The following is a 16338-nucleotide window of genomic DNA, read 5'->3' as shown; positions in this document are numbered from 1 at the left end:
GTCTAGTGAACAACCCAATACACATACAAACAGAACACTGAGAATCTTTCCTGAGGAAGTAAAATTACATCAGGAAATATTCCCCAGTCTTTGAGGACAGGGATGGAAGGAAAAGGGGAGGCTAAAACACAGCAGAAAAAGAAAAAAAATTCTACAATAAAGAGTGTTAGCAACAAAATAAGCTCGGAGAAGACTGCAATTTATTCATCTTTACAGTACTTTCTCTCTCTTTCATTTATTGTTTAGCCCAATTTCAAAAACACTACTTGTTTAGCAAGTAGTAATAGAATTTAATTGATTCAGAATAATACTAGCTAAGAAGTTAGGAAAGCTATATTTAAAATTCCCTGGGTTAGTAGCTGGCGTATGATTACACTAATGACTTAATTTCTCTGGTTCTCAATTTTTTCATCATAATGAAAGTGACTAAGCTATCTTTAATACTCCTTCAAGTTCCATATACTTTTTCTGAGATGTGAATATACTGGTCAGTTTATTTAGCAGCATATTGACCTTGTTTCTGAAATTTGGCCTCTGCACAATGGTGCTGGAGTAAACCAGACAAGTTTGGGGTGAAATAGAAATAGCTTTATTTTTTTGCCAAGCACAGAGGGCCACAGAGGGCCAATGCCCTTGAGATCATGTGTCCTACCATGGGGGTAGTGAGGAGTCTTATTTAAGTATTCAAGGAGCAGGGCATAATCAGCTTGTGTTCATTCTTCCGATTGGTTGATAGTGAGGTGACTGGGAGTCAATATCATCAGCCTTCTGGTTCCAATGTGTCTGGAGGTCTCCCTGCCTATGGGCAGACAACAGAGACTACTTCCCCCTGGTGGGGGATTCAGTATCTGTAAAACAGCTCAAAGGACATAGTTTAGAATATTATCTACAACCTTTGAGGAGGACCTAAGGTCCTTGACTTTGTCTAATGGCTAAAGTATTAGTTTGTCATGCTTGACTGTTTTTCTTTCTTTCTGCATATTCTCACTCCTCTGATGAACTTTAGTCCTTGACTAAAGTTTTTCTACAAAGGCAGGTGGAGGACATGTGTGTGGGTCTGTTCTGGGAAAGCCTCTGAGGGTCCTGCTCCATTACAGTCTCATGAAATAAGACATGAAGATGCTTTCACATTTAGTTATTTAAGAAGTTTTAGACACTTTCAAAGAGAAAACTCTGAAATCAAAATAAGCCTATAACAAAGACTAAAATGAATAAATTTAAACATTGTAATGAGGGCAACTATATATGTATAAATGTGAGTGTTACGTATGTATACAAGGAACAGTTTGACTGTACTTATCTCATTATAACCCATTTTTGTTACACATTTATTTTAGGTTAAAATAATCTGAAGTATATTGACACTTTTCTTCACAAGCAAATTGCTTCATAATTTCTCTAATTCAACATGTCTTGAATGTTGCCTTGTGTTAGAAATTTTAGTGGATTAATAGGTAAGAAATATATTAGGTGATACCCATATACTTAAAAAGATGGAGCCAGAATAACAGACAAAAACATTACCAGTAACAAAAATTGGCTAAAATACCAACTGCAGATGTGTGTGAAGATTACCCAGGAAAAGACAATCTCAACATAAAAATAAAATGCACAACTTCTGAGTAAGGTCTAAGCTCAAACTTTCTTGCACTTAGGTAAAAACCAGTTAGGAGACAGCTCTATTTGGAGGTTGATCAAATATAATCATATGATCTAATGTAATGTTAAAATATTCATATTATGTATTGATATCTAAGTGCTGTAAACTCTTTTAAAGTTAAAGAACCATGGGTCACAGTATTTTTTCACCCTGTCCTATTTTTTTTCCTCTAAATATTTAAAAGAATATCAACCTCACATTTATTTCACATATGTGCTAAAAATGTTAATGTTACTTTTCTAATTTAAGTTGGGTTCTCAATAAATAATTCTATTTCCTTGAATAACAACTTAAATAGGTTTGAACAACATATTGCAATTTTTATATAAAAAGTATGCTCTTTCAAACCACAACTGCTAGGTTTGTGTTTGTAATAAATGTAATTCAGGATAGTCATCCTCCTGGGGTGGATCTCCAACCTCCCTTGCCACATGTGTCTAAAACATGCACAGAAATCATCCTTTTGGTAAATTCAGATGACTGAAGGAAACCTTCTGCTCTAGGACATCATTAGTAATGGAATACAGCCTGAGGAGAGAAGGAAAAAGAGTTATACAAACATGTCCTTAGTGAAAAAAAATTTTTTTCCCTTTCCTATTTTGATAGTAATGACAGCTACGGATTTGCACATGTGCACACCCGCTTGGTTCTTCTGGGATTTTACCCTAGCAACTTCTAGAAAATCGATGATCAGAAATAAAGTCTATTTTTACTCTCTCATCCATGGAATTTTTAAGATCAGTTATTTCAGATGAGGTTAAGGACAGTCTGTTTGTATCAGGGCTACATTTTGTGACAGTTAAATAATCCATTATCATTAAAACTGAGGATAAGGAGTTTACAGTGGGAAGAATGATAAAAATGGAGGAAAAAGTGAATATGAATAGTTCACCAATAAATCATGTTCTTGAACTCAAAATGGCAACAATTTCTTTTAGAGCAGGTGTCCTTTAAGTATTCATCTCCAAAGTGGTCAGTTTACACTAGCAAAACCGAGTTCACACAATTTGCAAGCTTTGTGATTCCGAGCACCTAGTGACACTTGATGTCAACACAATCAAGCCTTTGGCTCCTCCCACTCCTCCGCCTACCCGTTCTCCACGCAGGAGTCTGTGCAGGCTGGGGGTGCTGTAGACCCAGGAAAGCCAGAGGACTGGATGAATTCACAGGTATCACCAGGACATACAAAAGCCTACTCTGGACCTAATAAGTTTATATCCGGTGCAAGAATGGAAGGAAAGTGCACACATTTGTAAAACATTTCTATGACTTCATCCTTCCTGTCCCCCCAAAAAAGGGGGATGGGGATTCACATTATTTCTGAAACTGAGACAATATTATATTTTAGAACATGGTAAAGGTATATGAAAAGCATAGGCACAGACCCCAAACTATTTTCTTTATTTTCAAAGGAAAATTTCAGTAAGAAATCAGGGAGATATTTAACTACTCATTTAGCAAGCAAGCACGCATCAGCTTTATCTGAGTTTGTACTTTGAATGCAGGAAATTTAGGACCTCACAGCCTTCACACTGCCTTCTTCAAGCCCCTTTACTTCAAATTCATCCTTACAAGCTCCTACTCTCCTAGGAAGAAGGAAAAGAAAAATTCCACTGACCCGGCTCGTGATTTACATACAGAGAGCAAATAAATGAATGGAGTGGGGGGTGGGGCAGAGAGAAGCAATGTGTTTCCTTTTCAACCTCAGAAAATAAGATTACTTACCAAGAACATTTTTATCCAGGGCAAATGTTTATTCCCTCTTTCATTTGGCGCCTCCGTCTCTGCAAGAAATCAATTTCCACTCTACCTTTCCCTCTTATTTCTTAAAAAAAAAAAAAAAAAGAAAAGAAAGAAAAGAGAAGCGAATAATGCTCAAGCTTCGGGGTCCGGCGGAAGATAGAGGGCAAAAGACTCCCACGGCGCTCTTTACCCAGACCCTAGCGCTGAGAGTGAACCCCTGGGGCACGGAGGGAACCTCTCTAAGGAGGGGGTGTGTGTGTGGGGGGGTGGCATGGGGGTGCGTTTTACTGCCAAAATCTAAATCATCTGCAAAGAGAATCACCAGCCCCTCAGTCACACAAGCAGTTCCCCGGGGGAAATAGGTTTCAAATAGAAAAGGGAAGTTCCTGAATGAGAGAGAGAGAGAGAGAAGCTGGGATTTGGGCTCGGGGTTTGGGTTTGGAGAAGCGATGGGGGGGTAGAGGAAAGGGGAAGAGGAGTCAAGATTGTCTTACCCGATCGATCAGGCGATCGTTTGTGCGGTACCGGGCTATGAACATGGCCAGATAATGCATTCGGCAGCAAAGCCATTTCTGACTCACTCTCCCTCCGTTAACAGTGCAGGAATCAGAGGGGGCGCGGGTGACTCGCAGCCTGTCACCCGCTCCCCCCCAGGGACAGGGACGATCCTCAGACCCTCCAAAGCTCTAGCTGCTAAAGTGAGGCATTTGGAGCTGAGGTTCCCGATGGAAGTCCATTGCTTGGAGTCCCGGGGAAGCAGGATTCGCCAAGGAAGCAGGACCTGGGAGGGCTTCTGCCGCCGTCGCCGCCGCTTCCAGCCGCGGTTCCCCGGTCCCCTGCCTACGCCTCCCGGCCCTGCGCCCCCGAAAGCGCCCGGGAGACCCGGCCTCCTCCGCATCTTCAGTCCCCCAGGCCAACCCCCGAGGATCCGGCCATCCTAAAGTGAACACAGGGGTTTATCTGGGGGGCTCGGTGGAGTTGGGCTTCCTTACTACGCCTCCCTCCGTTGCTGCGAGGGAAGGAAAGGGAGATCCTAGTGGAGTGCACTGATGGAATACTGTTAATCCTAATAATAATGTTCCCAGCGCAGGTAACTCTTAAAGAACTGAGAGAGGGAAGATCTAAGCAGGATTTCCGAAGCGGTGCCCTCTTGAATTCTCATTGGATCCTCCCCAGCAGACTAAATCACTCTTGCTGCTCTATCTATCAGGATGACTACAGCTTCGCTCACTAGTTCTCTCTTTATCTCGCTGTCTTCAACACATCTTTTTACTTCTCTTCGCAGATTTATCTGTAGTCCACCTTCTGGTCTCTGGGGTTACACAGCTTCTATTTTCCCCCACTGTCTGGGGCTGTACAGTCGGTAAATTTTCACTTTGCCTGCCTAAGGATCACCACAAATAAGCCTCCCCCCTCCCGTTTCTCACCAGCCCCCACCCCCCCGCAATAAAAGGCACCTCTTTCACATTTTGCCTCCCTTCCTTGGGGCTTCCTGGCTTTCCGTGTAACTGGTTTTTGCTTGGTTACATGCCACCAGGAATTGCTGATTATTTCAAAGTTCCACCAGCCTGAAGCTCATCACTCTACCTTGCTTTGGAAGATCATGGAATATCTGTTGGAATCCTGGATGTATTTTTCTCACAGTCATCTTGCTTCCTGAAATTTCCTCTGGTAAGTTCTTCTCTTCATATGTGATTAGAAACTTATTGCTAGTGTTATTTATAATAAGCCTGTGTGTTTAAAAAATGTCTCATGTCTTACATTTTTGTCACTTTCAGAACTCAAAGATTTAAGTGACCCTGTTGATTAATTAGTATGTTCGTTGCAATTGTGCTACTATGATATAGCCCATGTAATGAATCACCCCATCCCCTTTTCCATTCTTTATTTATTTCTGCCCTCATTTATGTTCAGGTTATAGGAAACATTAACCATCCCTCCCTCCACACCCCCCCCCCCCACCAAAGCTTCTTGGCACATATTCTTGCACCATTTGAAAGATCAAATTTTATATTTTTATCTAAGAGTGAGCTTAAAACAGACCTGCTGACAATCCCAGGGTCTGAGAAAGTTCACTAGTTCCTGATCTTTAGAAGGTTGTTCAGGTCACTATTTGCTCATTGTAAGCAATTACATGACTAGGGGTACTTTCCTAAAGTGTATTTTTATGGGTTCAGCAGGATATCAAGCACTAAAATCCACTGTATGGTAACAAGAAGAGTGTGAGTTTTGAGAGTACCATTTTTTTTTTTTTAAACAACATCCCAAATCACACATGAGCACATTATTTTGGGTGTTGTATTTAAATTCAGGCATCACACTTGGGAGTACATTTTCGATTTTGTGAATTTACCCAGTGAACAGTTAATTGGACAGAGTGCTCATTTCAGAGGAACAGAACTATCAGAAGAAAGCACTCATTTTATTGGTTCTAATCACTGAAATTCAGGGACAGGCTTTATATGAAAAATTAATTGCCTCACTCTTCACACTTGTTCAACCCCTAGACTCATTTTTAACAAGGATGTTGATATGTCAGTGGTTTTTTTTTTTTCACTTTTATGAGCATTTTTATGGGCTTAACTGACAGTTATGATTACCACTTCCCTTTTAAGTATAGCTGTGTTGAAACATTTAAATCTCAGCTTTTACTTCACACATTGACAAGGACACAGTATTTATTTAATGCCAAACCTGATGTATCATTAGTCATCTAATGCATACGTATTTTTCCCCCTCTGTGAATCCCTCCCCCCCATAAAAACAAGTTGTTGGTTTCTACATTTCTGATGGATAGAGGTGAAAACCTATTTTTCAAGTCTTTTCTCCCCCTTCTTTCTTTTCTTTCTTCCTTTAAAAAAAAAAAAAATTCTCGGAAAGAACTATTTCTGTCGTCATTGATGACTGACTCGACAACCTAAGTAATGGGTTTTTTAAAATTCAAGAGCCCTTTTAGCTTCCAGACAGAAAAGTACTCCAGCTGCAGCGACAGCCCATCCCCCAGTCTCGGGATTCAAGGGCTTTCCCCCCCTGGCTCACAGCGAGAAAACGGGGCTGCCTGTGGTCCGCACCTCTTGGCGCCCCTCACCCGTCACTAGTTTCTACCTGGTCTCCTTCCCAGCCTGGTCGTTCTGCCAGACAAGTGCCATCGGCGTCCGAGACTTGAGCTGAAGAAAGGAGAGCTTAGCATAATTCACCCATTCAAACATCCTCTTTGGAGGACGGCTGCTGTTGCGCAGGAGTGGAGGGAGGGAAGGAAAAAAAAAAAATCCAACTTTCAGTGCAGTCAGATCTTTGCTTCTTAACCTAGTCTACCCCCATTAAGGCACAGACGTAAGGTACCTAGGTAAGTGCGTTTTCCTGTATCATAACCTGAAACTCAAGTTGGTGGAGGGGAGGTGTGCGTCTAGCAGGCTCGCGCGGCCAAAGGCACTTTCGCCGGGTGGGGTAGCAACAGGCGACTCGCCTGGAGGTTTCTCCGCAGCTCGTGGCAACGCCTAAGCTACCTGGGCTCCGGGGGGCGCGGAGGACACGGGGCTGGGTGGACCAGGCTGCCCGGGCTGGGCGCCGGGAGTGGGGATGACTCGCCCGGGTGGGGACGGTACCCCGCGCCCCGCCCGCCCCGCAGGCGCAGCCTCGGCTCTCGGCCCCTGCGGCGAACGTGCGCCCGGCGTGGGCATCGCAGCCCCGAAGCGGGGCGCGCGCCAGGGGTACCTCCTTACTTCCCGCTCCATTTCCAGCCTTCCTCCCGCCGCTTTTGAGCAAAACCGCTCTTCTGTGCGAGAGGCCAGATTTGGTATGAGAATTCCTCATCCGCTCCCATCTGCGTTTCTATTTATTTTTTATTATTATTTTTGATGAGCTGTGACTAAGATTAAGATTTGACGGCTCTCCAGCATGCCTGCCTCAAAAAGAAAAAAAAAAAAAAAAAAAGTCGCCCTCTGCATCCGTCCGCTTAGCTGGGTTTAGAAGAGCTAGCTGACTTCTCCGGCTCTGTGGGAAAGTGTGGCTGACCGTCACACCCTCTCCTGCTTCGCCAACTCGCGGGGATCTGGCGGGCGGGAGGGGTGGCGGAAAGGAGTTGGCTGTCAACTTGGAGCCAGAGGTTGGAAGGGAAGTGTAAAGCAAACCGCAGGGATTAGAAGTCTTTCAGCTTCTATTACCCCCACTTGCGAGTTAGGATTTTCTGTTTCTGTCCCCCTTTCCTGGAAGTGGGGCGCGAGGTAGGAGGGTCCAGGCTGGGCGCGCTCCCCTCCGGCGTCCGCCCGAGAGGGGGTGGTGCTTGCCGGCCGCTGGAGAAGCTGGATCTGCAGCCGACCGGTGGCTGAGAGTTGAAGTCTCCGATGGCTGTTTCCCTAGTCCCCAAGAGTTGAGCCCAGAGAGCTTTCTCCTTTGCACCAGGTCAGGAACGTGAGCAGCCCTTTAGGGCAGGGACCACCCTCGGACGGCAATCCGACTAGGAAACGCTGGGGAGGCTGTTACCTCCGAGGATGAGATGCTTGTTCCCAGCGGTGTGAGATGCCCACCCGAGGCTTGAAAAGGCAAAGAGGAGACTGGGGTTGCGAAATAACCCTACTATTGCTTACAAATAGTCTAGCCAGTCAAATATAAGCAAAGAAGAAAGCATCAGTGTCTAAAACTGTCACAGCCGCTTCGAAGACAGATGATCCAGATTTGGGGGACTTTTTTCCTTTTGCGTGCCATTTAGATTTATCATCATGCAGTTAAGCAGGTAAGAACCGAATGTCTATATTTTATTGACAGTGAGGTAACCTGTGTTTGACCCCTCCCGTGACAATTTTTTTCCCCTGTTTGAAGGGATGGGTTATATGTATTTTCAAATGGGTCTGCTATGATGCATAACTTTGTAATATTTGCATTCATGAGCCGTTTAAATCCATTTAAATGTTTAACATGCATTCATTTGAGTGTTCAAGGTACATTTACTCAAATGTCTAACAATGTTACAGAAATCATAAACTGGGCCAAGGTGAGAGGAACAAATGGAGAGGGTAGACGTTAGAGGAAGGAATGTAGAACCCAAATGAAGGAAGTAGTTGCAGAAATGCCTTAAAACTGCTTCTTGTTAAGGTCACAGATCTGAATACATAAAGGACAGCTGGAGAGCTATTCAGGGCATCTTCAAACAGCAATTTAATTCTGACTACTTGAGAGAAATTTTGGGGGGGTATTTTCATGTAATTTTCTTAATTAAAAAAAAAATCTTTAGATATGGGTTGTGTTGTCAAATACGGTGAGAAAAGAGCTTGCCCTAAGGTCAGTTATGTTTGACCCCAGTACAGAAATCTTGGGGCTTAGGAAACCAGTTGGAAACTGAAAAATACAATATAAACAATTTTTTTCCATTATGAAAAATCTCCCATAAATAAGACTTTTAAAATTCCAAGTTTTATAGATGTATAATGTTACCAGCCAACAGATTTCTTCCACTCTCAGATTTAACAACACCCCCCCCCCCAAAAAAAGTCTCAATTAAAATGTTAAAACTCAATTTGAAAACCTTCTGTTATTATTATTGATATTGTTTTGTTATGTTATGCTAATATGTTTAAGGAGTCTGGAGTCCCCACACAGTGAAGCAGAAAGAAATATTAATAAGGTACAATCCTAAAACTGTTCCATTTATTTCTAACAGTTTTTCTTCTCTAAAAAATTGTATTCTTTAAGATGTTTCTCTGGAAATATTTTGAGTGCTTACATTTATTGATGTAGATCTCTGATCAATAATTTTCTGCTTGTAAGGCTCACTGATAACATATTGAAGACATATGAAAGATAATTGCAACTTTGGGTCATAAAATTGCAAAGTTATAGTGCTTCTCTTAGTTTGATGCAAGAGGTAGTTTTTACTCCACTGGAAAAAGTAATTCATCAATGAATTCCACTTCCTTAGTTCTTTTGCATTTTAACCTCTAGAGTTCTATTGTAGTGAACATGACGTGATTATATATTATATTACATATGTATGTCCACTTTTGGGTGAGTGAAGAGGCATTTATTTTAAATTGCATTGCTCTAATAATGTTTTAAAATAAAATAAGCATGATACCATATGATTGATTTCACTTATCATTTAATCAGATAATATGCCATTTCAGTTTCTGATGAGATATTTTCTCTTAATAAACAACATTGTAATGGAAATGTACATTTTTATAAAGTATAATACATTTTGATTTTAATCATGCTGAATGACTGGTATATGATAGTCAAGTAAATCAAACCTAAGTAGGATGAAACCATTGGAATTCTAAGAGTGTCTGTGTGCATGTGTGTGTGTATCATACACATACATGCATATATGACATTAGCCTTACTCCTAGGTTTGTGTGTTCTTTAAATAAAATAGACTTTCTTTTCAAGATAGTGCCTTTGTGTTTTTCTCTCTACAAGTGCAAAGAGCTCAACTGATAGAACTTCAAAACTTTGATGCTTTCTTATCAACCTATGCTTCAGTTTCCTATGTTACTTGTTACTTTGATTTTTTTGATATTATCTCCAAAATGAGTAATTACTGACCAGAGTAAGTGTCTAAAATTTAAATCATTTATAAAATTGAGTATTAGTATCAGAAGCTCAAAGTTCAGACATAAAAAGAAATGTAAAGATTATCTGTGTCAACTTTTGAACAAACATCTTTTATTTAAAAATATCCCAAAGGTATTTGTATATTATGACTATGACTTATGACTAATGAAGTCTTCTGACATTTTTCTTTTTACTTCTAGTAGTGGGTCATTGTGAAAAGTAGAGAGTGATGGATCTGAGATTCCTTCCTCAACTTTTAGTTCCGCCTCACTAATGGGATCCTAATAAGATTTCTGGCTACTCTTTACATTCCTTATCTCTCACATAGTTGAAAACACCTGAGTGTTGTAGAAAAAAATGACCCTAAATAAGGATTCTTTAAAGAGATAAACGTTGTGGAGACAATATGTATTTTGAAAAAGGTATCATTTGCATTTGATTTTTTTGGTTTGTTTTCTGGATAAAACTCTCTATGAAAGAAGTAATGTTGACTCAACTTAAAAAAAATACATATATATATTAGTACCAAATATTCTTGGTTTGTTTTTATGGTGTCTAATGAGTTTACATGTTTCTTTTATTTTGATATCGTATAGCTTAGAAAGAGAAAAGCTTACTCCTTAAGACACGCTAGTTCTTACATTATATTTACCATGACTTTAATCCTGACTGTCCTGGGAGAAGAGTCACTTTTACAAAAATAGTTGTTCTTGACTGGCTTTTCAATGTCATTTAGTGAAAGTCTGATTTCTTAGCAGGTTTATATTATTAACTTGTTGGTTTCTTTCAGTTTAATTGAAGCAAGATCAAAATATTCTCATATAACAACTTTCATAATAAATAAACTTGAGAAAATCAGACTGGTAATTTCTATCATTTATCAACTCATATTCAGCTTACCAGAATTAATTAGGTGACATCTAGCATTGCTGGTGTTTTAATTTAGCAATTACTTAGCAAATTTCATTTAGACATTTAGTAGTGTAACTCTGACCAGAGTTATGTGTGCTGCTATTTAGTTTTATGTTTTTAATGTTTACAATTCATGAGTTCTAAAGGAGAGCAAAAGAAAAAAGAAATGTGCTTAATATCATTGATTGCTAATGGATGGTCTTGACTCTTAAAAGAAAAGGGTGGTGTAAAGATGTTTATTCCACTCTATAAAAGAGTAAAAGATTCTCTGAAGATGAAATTTAATCGTGAACACTAATGGCCTTTTTACTGAAAATATATCTAGTAGTTCTGATCCAGCTTTTTTTTTCTTTCTTAGCAATATCAAATATCCACTCTAAGCATTTTATACTGGTCATCAAATAGCCTCATCAATAACATTTTAAAGCTTTTATCGCTCTCATTTCAAGGATATTTGATGGGTTATTAAGAATATTTATATCCAATTACTTATTTGCCGACCTATCCAGTTACAAAGTTTCCATAGATAACTATTTCATTATCATGAATTAGCTCTTCTATATTTATGTTTGAAATAAAGTATTCATGCAAACAGTTCTGGGATATTTCTCAATTTCATGTTCAAAGTAGCAAATGATGAATAACTAGTAGATGCTCTAATTGAAACAAACACAGTGATAATTTTCTAACCAGTTTCTTTTCCCCCAAAGATTAAAAGATATAACTAATATACTTTTTAGTGAGCTGAGTGGATTGCTAGGTATTTTATTTTAACATAAATAATTGTGTTAATTTTTAATTGTTTACTTTTAACCAAGAAAGCATGAATTCATATGTGAAAATATGACACGCAATCTAATAGTTAGGAAATCTTATAGAGTCTTTTTCGTCCATATTCTCTGTTATTTCTTATAATTTATAATTTCTCACATTTTTATTTTTTTAAGTTTAGACTTACAAATGGTAGTTTTCCTCAATGTAACCTATATTAACTTATATTTTAGGGGTATTTGTATTACTGCATAAACCCTAATTTTCTCAGATGTGGATGACTTTAAAACACCCAAGGCATAACAAATTTGTTTTAATAGTTAATAAAGAAACTACCATGCTACAGTTCCAGGAAATTAAATCTATAAAATACACATTTATTGATTAAATTAATAAATATGTTAACATTACATTCAAATGTATTGTAGTTCTCTACTACATAAGAATTATTGTCTCATAATGGTGTTTCATTTAAATTCCATTATAGATTTATTGTGAAAGAATGCTTATAGTTAGACTTTTTCTTCCTGATTTCTGTGAGTATCAGCCAACCTCATCAGGATTGAGCTTTTTTTTATTAACTTTTCTGGACTCTTGCATTTTGTTAATTTTAAAAGCTATCTCTAGAATATTGCATCATTAAAAAACAATCTAGCCTTGGGAAGATCAGAATTGAGTAAGCATGCATTTTAGTTTTTCAGTGTCAAATAGTGACCCACTATTTCATAGTTTCATTAAACACTCTCACAACTTAAATATATGATCTTTAAAACATTTCAAATGATGTTCTCAAAAAGAAGCCAGTTTGGGAAAGTGATTAACAAATCAAGGAGTAAATTTAGATGGGTTCACTCAAGTATCAAAATACAAAATCACCTATTTATGCAGGTTGCTTATCATGAGTTCTTTGTAATTTGTAATATCTTTGATATGCATGCACTTTTAAGATACAAGTATTTGTAACTGCTTTTAGATATGCAACTTAATACTGGGTGTAGAAGCTCCTTCTGAGGTAGCCAAAGTAAATATAGAACAAAAGTTAATTCAATCACTGAGTTTCTGAAATAGATAATATATTTAACTGGCTTTCCTATCTTTATGTGGCAATATTTCTAATGGTTTTAAAAAATCATCCCCGTAAATGTATGTACAGAGATTGTGGAATAGTCTTTTTCAGAAGTAAACACCTCAAATAGTAATGAACAAAATCTAATTATTCAGAAGATCATTAAAGATGGAATAAATCACACAACAGAATTGTAAAAAAATGCTTCTTTAAGATCATTAACCCATACTTTCTCAACATTTTCTTATATAACACCAAATATATTAATATACAGACCAAGTCTAGCTTACTCAAAACATTTAAATTGAGTGGCCTTACTTAAATTTACAATGAGAATTTCTGATTATTCATTCAGGCCTGTCACCAGAGTACAAAGTTCCAATATATTATATACATGTGATAAAAATATTTTCAATATTATACTATCAAATAATGTGAAATAAGACTAGCGTTTCCAAAATTGAATAATCTAGAATAAAAATGAATTGCCAATGATCTTTTAACAACAGCGACAGATTAGAAAGTATATTTTCTGTTTTTATTACTAATGTCACTCCAAATGAGGTTTTTAACCAACTTGTTAATTTGAGTTCAAAACCTGTCTTGAGTAAGCAATTTTTTACAGGATATGCATTTTTTTTTATTTGTAAGTTATACTCTGTTCCACTTTTGAAATTTTCCCACTCAAAAACAACACTTTTCTTTTTCTTTTTTTGAAATATGCACCAAGAGAAATGAATCCAGGCTTCTCTGTGAATTGAAACTTAAAATTCATAGCTAAGAAAAACAACCCTGAGCACTTTCTTAAGAAGCAAAAAGTTATTCTTGAAGCCTCTTTTTTGACTAAAGTACTTATTTTCAGCATCTTCTCACCTCTGAGTGGAACTTCTAGTCTTACATCGCTCTTCCCCAACATTCACATTTTTGCAACACCTTGTCTGCTTATTTGAGAACTTGTAGATCAAGGACAGATTATTTTAAATGTATAGCTTTCTATTTCAGCTAAAAGAGTAACACCAATTATGTTTAAAGTGACATAACTATGGAGAAAAATAACTTGCAGCACCCATGTTTCCGCATAGAGTCAACTCTAACAGGTTTTCATGTGGCTGTTCCATCCATCCATGAAATGTGGACATTTAAACACATCTCTTATTTAAAAGACAAAGCAACAAATTACAATCTATGAAGGTAGGCCAGGAAGATATGAAAGATCACTCATGTCATTAGAACTTTTTCTACCTATCCTTGACAGTGTCTCTTTAAGGAAATCAATTCTGATTTAGAGTAAAAACAGCAACTCCATCATAAACTGTGATTAACTATTAAATATATTTCTTTCTCATCAATAACACTGAATCAGTAAGGTAAACCAAAGTTTAGTCTAGGGCCACATGATTCTTTCATCACAAGAATGATAACAATTTGACTTACTTTACTGTCTTTTAGATATAGATTTGCAAAGGTCTGAGCTGAAGATAACAATTTGTTTGCTCAGCATTGGAACTGGACAGTTATTAAATATTTATTAAAATTTTTTCTATTACCAGATTTTGGCTTCAGATAAGTCCTGCAATATTGATTCCTATGTTTATTGTTTAGAAGGTATTCCTGGCCAGTTCAGACAGTATGATTTTAAAAATTACTGGGAGTGGTTAAGACTTCAGCTTCCAGTGGATGTGGATTCCATCCCTGGTCAGGGAGCTAGTATCCCACATTCCTGGCGGCCAAAAAAACAAAACATAAAAAAAAAAAGAGTCAATATTGTAACAAATTCAATAAAGATTTAAAATTACCTCTAGTATATACATGATATGCTAGGTATTAGCTTATATTCAACAGTTTCTATGTATCAGATATAGTAATGCCCCATTTATTCTTTCTTATAAAATTCTTCAAAACTTGGCTGGCTCTTTTTATATAAAGACTTTTTTTAATAATATAGATTTCTTTTAAAAATAGATTTACTTTACTTTTCATTTTAAACTTAGTATCTTAAGTTCTTTATATCTCCCTGAATGTGGAGACAGTTTGAGCTACTTTAGCAGTTAAAGTAATTTATTGCCAAGAGTGGTCCTTGAAAATACCAAATGTTTTCACAATTCTGTATTGGGCAATGATGGGGAAAGCAGGTGTTCATATTTAGAAAAAAGTTTAGTTACACAAGCTTGAATATATTGCCAACATCAGGCACTGTAAGGATAGTTACTGTATGCAAACATAGACCATCCCAGCATCTCTGGCAAACTAGGTAAGCAAACGTCCATTGCTGAAGACTCATTTTTTAATTAGAAATACCCAGAGTTCTGAATTAGCAAAGGGAATGGCCACCCTCTTCAGTATTCTTGCCTGGGAAATCCCATGGACAGAGGAGCCTGGCAGGCTATAGTTCACGGAGTCGCAAAAGTGTTGGGCACAACTTAATGACTAAGCAACAGTAACACAAATGTTCTGACACGATTTATTAGATGGTGGTTCAGAAGAAATTGGAAAACAGCAGACAAAGATGTAACTGCTTACTGCTAGATTGGTTTGTTTGTTGTAGATCACATCTTTTTGTTATTTTTGGTTGTTTTTAAAGAAGTATTTATTGGATGTCTGATCAGTTGAGTGCACTAGGGTAAAGCTTGGGAATATAACAATGAAAAGATACAATTGTGCTTAAGAGGCTTATCTTTTTATTTTGATTTTTTTTTGCTATTTGAAGTATGCTTTGAATTAATCCACAAGGCAAATTTAATGCTTGATCACTTGTATTTTCACACATGTCCAGTTTGATATTGTAAATATAATTCTCTTTAAGGGGAAAAGATGGTTGTCAAATTCCTCAGGATACAGATAGGTCAGTAAAAAATGTATTTTCTACCTAAAATATTAAAGGATAACTATTAAAGAGACATGGAAGAACAAGGATGGTTCTGCAAATAAAGTCATAATGATTTAGTTCACATCTGATTCTGTGGTGATTCGTGTTTCATTGTTAGCTGTTTTTTAGTGGAAACATTTTCAATGGCTTATACCTTTTGATTTTTAGGACTTACAGTGAATGGAAAATCAGATTAACTTTGCAAAAATTCACTTTACAAATTTAATTTTCTCATTTCATCTTGTATTTATTGAGGACTTTCCCTGTTTCTGGTTCTTTTGTTGGTGGTACAGATGCATTCCTGGTAGCTCAGATGGTGAAGAATCCACCTGCAATACGGGAGACCTGGTTTGATCCCTGGGTTGGGAAGATCCCCTGCAAGAGGGCCTGGCAACCCACTCCAGTAATCTTGCCAGGAGAATCCCCATGGACAGAGGAGCCTGGTGGGCTGCAGTCCATGGGATGTCAAAAAGTTGGACATGGCTGAGCGACTAAGCATAGCACAGCACACAGCATAGATGCATTAGAAAGAAAGAAAGTGAAGTCGCTCAGTCGTGTCCGACTCTTTGCGACCCCGTGGACTGTAGCCTACCAGGCTCCTCCGTCCATTGGATTCTCCAGGCAAGAATACCGGAGTGGGTTACCATTTCCGTCTCCAGGGGATCTTCCCGACCCAGGGATCGAACCCGGGTCTCCCGCATTTGGAGGCAGACGCTTTAACTTCTGAGCCACCGGGGAAGTTTCACATAGATGCATTAGTGAATCAAATAA

The 16338-nt window shown here is 38.0% G+C and overlaps 1 protein-coding gene and 1 long non-coding RNA gene across 4 annotated transcripts in view; one reads left to right on the top strand and one right to left on the bottom strand.

The window, feature by feature from the left end:
- Nucleotides 1-571: 571 nt before the first annotated feature.
- Nucleotides 572-4035, bottom strand: LOC122452422. Its single transcript, XR_006272684.1, has 4 exons — nucleotides 3898-4035; nucleotides 3386-3444; nucleotides 2752-2863; nucleotides 572-2188 (listed from the first exon to the last, which is right to left on the bottom strand). It is a non-coding gene; the product is annotated as an uncharacterized LOC122452422 (long non-coding RNA).
- A 709-nt stretch (nucleotides 4036-4744) lies between these two features.
- BRINP3 (BMP/retinoic acid inducible neural specific 3) overlaps nucleotides 4745-16338 on the top strand; it is a 458104-nt gene continuing 446510 nt past the window's right edge. The window contains exon 1 of one of the 3 annotated variants that reach the window (XM_043486014.1): nucleotides 4745-5074. The gene's annotated coding sequence lies outside the window, so the exon portion shown is untranslated. Of the gene's footprint in view, nucleotides 5075-6655; nucleotides 6750-7670; nucleotides 8136-16338 lie in introns of those variants that run through there. The other 2 variants (XM_043486016.1, XM_043486015.1) reach the window with 2 other exon arrangements.

Source organism: Cervus canadensis, chromosome 13 (genome assembly GCF_019320065.1).
Source record: "Cervus canadensis isolate Bull #8, Minnesota chromosome 13, ASM1932006v1, whole genome shotgun sequence".
Lineage (NCBI taxonomy): Eukaryota > Metazoa > Chordata > Mammalia > Artiodactyla > Cervidae > Cervus > Cervus canadensis.
The sequence above is the reverse complement of the archived record's forward strand: the minus strand, read 5'-3'. Positions and strand labels throughout refer to the sequence as shown.